This window comes from Corapipo altera, unplaced genomic scaffold (assembly GCF_003945725.1).
Source record: "Corapipo altera isolate COAL_440 unplaced genomic scaffold, ASM394572v1 0, whole genome shotgun sequence".
In the NCBI taxonomy this organism is placed as follows: Eukaryota; Metazoa; Chordata; class Aves; order Passeriformes; family Pipridae; genus Corapipo; species Corapipo altera.
In genome coordinates, this window is record NW_020884872.1 from 81209070 (window position 1) to 81215756 (window position 6687).

The window sequence follows — 6687 nt, forward strand, 5'->3', positions numbered from 1 at the left end:
GATATACTAAAGTAGTCTTGGTTGGAATAATCATAGAAGTGTGCATGTGGATTTTTGTACCAGTCTTATTTGCACTGATTTAAAAAAAAAAAAAAAAAAAAACAAACCAACCACACTTCAGATGCTCTCTGTTTAATGTAGGCAATATGTAAGGCATCATAATCCTTTTCAAACTACAGATGGAGTTATCACAGCTCCACGGCTTGAACCAAAGAGAAAACTGTCTTCTGAGAATTATCACTCCTGAGTAGCTTTCTGCAGTTCTGCCATAGGAAAGTAATAATTGCACGCTTGACAGAACAGGCTCATTCTTGATGGAAGTGAAAGTTCACTTGATTTTTCTTTTTCTTTCTCCAGAACTTTAAAAGGAAGTTTATCCAAGGAAATGCCTGTATTCTGTATTCACTAGTGCAAAGGAAGATTTTTTTACTAGTGAATAATAATCTACATTTCAGAAAAGGATTTTTGTGTTGCAGTCTTTCCCTTTATCTGCCTCTCTTCTGATTCCCCTTTTCAGAAAGTTGTTATCCTCACTGCCCATTGTCTAGGTACTACTCTAGACTTATGGACTTGTTATGGAAAACTTACACATATTATAATTTATTTTCATGCCTGAGACTCTTTCTGGGCATCTTTCCAGAATCTGTATAAGTGCTTTCAGGAGAAATGTACCAGTTTGTTGTCTGCTATTACTACAGGATTTATCTTTAACTGTTTTTTAAAAGCTTAAACTGTCCCTGAGCATAAATGTGACTTTTCAAGGTAGTCTTTACTCCTGGCATTATCCAGGTTTGCAGTTTGTCCCCACAAAAGGAACACTATATATTTTCCCTGCCACACACAATTGTTAGGTATCATCAGTCACTTTGTTTTATAACTCCCAAAAGTGTGTCAGGTGATTTAGAGAAAAATTAAAAAGCTATGGCCTGAGCTTGGCCTGAAGTATGAGTCTGCTACAAAATGTGAAACAGAATAAGTGTTGCTGGCTTCATAACAACAGTCTGTCTTTTTTAGCTCCACTGTCATTTGACAGTAGAAAAACAAGTAGGTAGGAATAGAAATGGTACCTTTCCCGCCTCAGCAACCTGTAAAGAGCAGGTTATTCATCTGCTCTGAATTCCCACTCTCTTCATTTATATCAGTAACATAAATCTGAATTACTATTTAGATTTATCTATAAAATGATGTTATAAAAGTTAATCTTGTTTGCTTTGTAAAATGATTGATTAAACTGCACTAAACAATCTATGGATGTTCTTACTCACTTTTTTAGTAGCCTTATTCAAAATGAACTAAATTCTCTTTGAAAGTGAAATGCATGTTTAAGCCTATTGATTGTTGAGGCAAATCTGAAATAACTCGCTGTTACAGAAAGCTCTCCATTTCAAAGAAAGGGATATATTCTTCACAGCTGGATTGTGAATACCTTTATATTTTTAAGTTTGGGGAGATTTTCTTCTATGTCTAGGAAAATTAACTGTGTTCTGTGTTTCTTTTTGAAAGCAATCTAAGATTTGTAAGGCCAACTCTATTTGTGTTGCAGGATAAGACCAGGAATTGCCTGTATGGTAGAACAATCAAGTATTCCTTGCGTCACTGCTGCCCAAGGCTGAAACCTCATTTGTCTTTTTATTTTTCTTCTTTTCATTCTGAAGACAAATGACTGTTTCCTAGAGATACATTCAAGCACTTTGTTTTCTGTGATTCGTTGATTTGATTTTCTGAAAGGACTTATTTTTAATTAGTCACAGAAATCAAAACTTTTCACGGGTGTGGATGAAATTTCAGGACAGAGGATTATTTTGGCAAAATTTCTTGAATTTTGACTATTCCAGTAGAACAGAAGAAGAAATTTTGTTTCTTTCATGTTTGTTATGTCAGCACACGTTTCTACAAGACCAAAAGTCATTTGGAGCTAAAATGCACAGTCTCCAAATAGTGTTCCTGCTTTTAACTGTCTCAGTTCAAACTGACTGTTTTTACAGTGTACGCCATGGCAGAGGTTGGAGTTTGGACTTTTACACCACTTCCATTTCTATACAATTTTGCGATTTTTTTATATAGTTTGCTCTATATTTTTGGGTCAATTCAAGCCCAACCAGTGTTTAAATGAAAGACTGTTTGCTAGTCCACTGCTCTCATGAGCCTGTACAGGAAAGGTGTTATCTCCTGTAATCAAGAAGAGTCTATCTTTTGTGTAGGAACAGAAGATTTACTTAGTAACATTTTCTAGTCTGGGTTTTGTCTTTTCCACTGCAATATTACTAGTTTTTATGTAGAAATCAAAGCCTTAGTGGGGGAAAGGTTATTTTGTTGTCCATAATTTTTCAATCCTTTTTTCCTGCTGGAAATTGCCCATTAAGTGAGATCTGTCATCTCATTCTCACATGGAATTTCTATGGCACACAACAGGATTCTTTTGCTGTGAATAAGAAGTCACTTTTTTTTTAAATCTTTAATCAATAAACTGGGCAAAATGAAGATGGGGAGCGGGAAGGGATTTAGGTTGTGTACATCTCAACCTAAGAGACAGAGAGAGAGAGATTGAGAGAGAGCGTGCTCTGCTTCCAAAGGACTGTGTACATTTGTTGCACTGTGATCATTGGATAGGTGTGGAAGGTAGGTGGCATAGATAACCTTATGCCTGTCTTTCTGACAAAACTGAAAAGGAGCTTTGAGGACTAGCTTAGACCAGATATTTCAGTGTTAGGTGATTAAAGGGGACTCTTGCTTGGTGAAGATTACTCCAAGGGGTCATTGCAGGACTAAAATCAAACATTGGATCTCCCAATTCGGATTCAGTGTCAAATTTCAAAACATTTCAAAGCCAACCTATCTCTAAACGTGCTCTCCTATTCCACCTTCCCTATTCTCTAGTGTAAGTAGATATATGTATATATGTACTTTGTATACTATATATATATAGCATACATGTATACTGTATATATATGTATATGTGTGCACAAACTGCTGTTGCTATTCCACTGCTGGGACTGTTCTGCCAATTTGTGTTGTGTTTTTCTAATATATAAGCACAAGGCTGGAATGGAAGAAACTGATTTTCATTCATGACCTCAACTAATATTTGAACTTACATTTTTCAGGGGTGAAAGGCTAATTCCCTAATCCCACATAACCCTTTGACTAATTCTTTTTAAGATGGAAGCCAGAGCCAGAAGAACATAATTGGTTTATATTATTAGAGAGAGCTACCACAATCCCTTGTTTATGTAGCATTCAGGTGCTGTTATCTCTGTCCTTCAGCTTGTTTTTGCAAGCAGCTGCTAGTTTTGTCACAGCCAGAGACCAAGATAGGCTGGAGAGGGAGTGATGCACTGGCAATCAGGAGGCTTTGAAGTCCTGGTGGTGACTGTCCATGGATCTGTCACAGGACTGGGGCTAACTTTGTTTCTTTGTCTCTTTTGTCACATTAAAATGAGGCTAAGGAAACTCTGTTATGTACTTCTTGGGAGGTAATTGAGAGTTAATTTGTTAATGGTTTAAAATAGATTTAATTTTGGTATGGAGTTTATTATCTTTTGTTAAAGTTAATGCAAAGCTGTCATGAATGGTCTAAGCTGCATAAAACCCAGCCTGTAGCTCTTTGCCAATACCAGCAGTACCAGATGGTCTGCTTCACAGGGTTGACCGTGTGTTCAACATGAGCTGAAACTTGAAACCAAGGAATAATTGGTTTTGGTGAATCAAATGAGTTCAAAGCTTAAGTACAACTTTTTAAATAAAGATAGATATCAGCTTTTATTCTTCAACAACAGTTTCCACCAGTATTGTTCCTAAGACAATACAGACTGTGCTGTCTTGAGCTCTGTCACAGTGTCAAGGTATCAACTGAAATATGACACATCACCCAAGATCAGTCAGGTGACTGATACAATATGCACAAAAGAGAGAGACTACCTTTTTCCCAAAGGAGTGTAAGTCTGGCTTCTCCAGCCAGCTGTGGGTTTCCACAAAATATCTGGAAGTATAACAATCTCAAAGCTTGAGGCCGTGACTCAAATCTGGTGGAATTTAGCTGAAGTTTAAAAATTGTTGGGAGGGCCTAACAACAGGACAGATATGTTAATAGATGGCTTGAGTATCTTAAGTCCCATTTTCATAGGAAATTTGGATTACAGTGGTCCTGTAATAGGACGCTTCCATCTAGACAACCTAGTGCTGACAACCACTGGGACTGGAGCTGGAATATGATGAACTCATGGAAATAAAAAAAAGGCAGACTTAGTGATTGCTTGATTAGAATAGATAATTTTCTCATAACCACCATCACACCAACCAAATTATGTACTGAGCTGAATTTGTTTCCCCGCTGTTACCTCTAGGCAACAGCCTGTTCCTTTCACTTTGACAACCAGCAAGACTACCAGTGAGTCAGCAGTGGCTGATTTTGTGGTGCCATTCAGTTGCAATCTAAGATGGTTCAGGTCTTTTCAGTGTTGGGAGAGAGAACAATAGGTCATGGTGTAAATTGGAACTTGTTGTCTGGATTGCCTTGCTGGAATAAGGAAAGCTGACCCACTGAATTATCTGCCAAACAGCTGCTGTTTAGGGGTAATGCCATGTGTCTCTCTTCAGTGGCAGACAACATAAAGTCTAAACACCACTTTAGTTACTGTAATAATGTTTAAGAGAGAAACATTATTGTAGTACTTGAAGTGGTGTAGTGCTTTTGTGATGGTCTTCATTCCAAGTGAGTTTCATCTGTTAAAGTCTTTGAGGTGATTTTATAGGTATTATACCATTCACTGTACTAGAGTCTTCTTCTACTTAATGTTGAAATTATACTTTAGATTAGGATTTTATTGTGTCAGTTCCAGAAAAAGTTCAAAAGAATCTCCAACTACTTTTCTCTCTGGGGTACAGCAATAATCATGCTTTTCTTCTGACATTCTCCTAGCACAATGGACAAAATTGTATTTTAGGACAAAACTGCACTGATGGTAAATGCTAGCTATTCATGCATTGACTGGAATTCGTTAACTGTACGAAATGCCTGGAGGTGTGTTTGTGGAAGAATTTTGGAATTGTTTTTTAACTCAATGTGATTATTAACTCAAACAATAAGAAATGAAATACTGGCGGACTTGGTAGTGCTGGCATGAAGGATATGACTAAAAGCAGAAAAATTAAGAATTCAGGAAGCAATTTGAAACATGCTATAGGGACACTGTGTTTGAAACTAACATAAAGGAAAAAAGTGAAGCTTGGCTGGCAGTAGATGAGGGCTGCGTGGGTTACAGAAAAATGGTATGGACCATGGATGAAAATTAGGAAAGGAAGACATGACAAAAATGTCCTTTTTTTCTAGTTTTGAATTTTAATTAGTATATTACTGAAAACAGGATACTTGAAAAATGCACTGTACCGTAAGGGGTGAGGCAATTAGAACTGTTAGACATTTAAGGTTTCACAGAAGGGAAGGAAGACCAAAACCAGTTCCAACTTATAAAGTTAAGGTCTGTAAAGAAGCATATAAAGAGCAATAGAATATATAAAGGTTTTTTCAGTTGAAGATCTCAGAGGGGCCATATTAAAAAAAAAACCCACCCCATATACCATTGAGATAAGCAATTTAGTAACATGCATTTCTTTTGGCAGGAGAAACCTAATAATCATTTCCCCAATATTGGCATGGGCAAGACTTGATTCCCTTATGGAACGTGCCTGTCCATTAGATACAGAAAGTGGTCATCCAAAACTTTGTCACAGGGTGACACAAAAAGGGTTGAATTCAGATTTCACCAACATTAATTTGGCTATTTTTCCAACACTTTCTTGAACTGCAACCTTAAGCTGCAATTTTCTGGAATTCTTTATATGTCACGTCCTATATATTTTTTTAAGAAAGAAAACCAAAAATTGAATATCCTGTCATTCAGGATTTACTGATCTTCCTGTGAGCTGTCACTGATAGCGAACATTATGTATTCAAATCTTCTCTACAGCTCTTCAAATTGATGAGATCTGACTAGTTGCAATTAGTTGTCATTCTCTTTTTTACATCAGCATTAGATCAATCTGAGGCTATTGAGTTCCATGACCACTTGTTTTCAGCAGAAGACTGGAGATGCTCAGGAATCTGGGTTTCATTCTACAGCATGGAAAGGCTTTGTTTTTAGGATTCTAACCTTTCAGCCTATTTCTCCCATGTTTTCTCTCTTCTGCTCCATCCTATCCAGTTCCTCCATATCTTCTCTCTTTTTGTGTACCACACCTTCTTCTTACTCTGATCTCTTTTTCTACCCTCTCATTGCATCATTTCTTTATGTGTTCTCAGGCAGTCCTTCTATCCCCTTTGGTATCTCTCTGAGTACTTTTCCTCTTGTACAGGCAGTCTTCTTGCCTAGCAAAGCCTAATTTTCCTCTCACCACCATGGAAGGTTTTTTTACCCTTTCCCCTACTACTGTGGCTTCCCAATCTCACCACCCTATTCCTGCAGTTCAGTATCAATCAATCTTGTATTTTCTTTCTCTCTTGCTGCTGATCCCTCTTTCTCTCCCCAAGTACCTGTACCTCATGCTATCTTGTCTTACTACTTTGTTCACTTGTCATTTCTGAAAATCTGGCCTAGGTTGGCCTCTGTACCAGCCTTGCCTGCCAGATTGTCCTAACCTGCCATTTCCTCTCACTTTTGACTTGCATTTTTGTCCTCTCCACACTAAGTG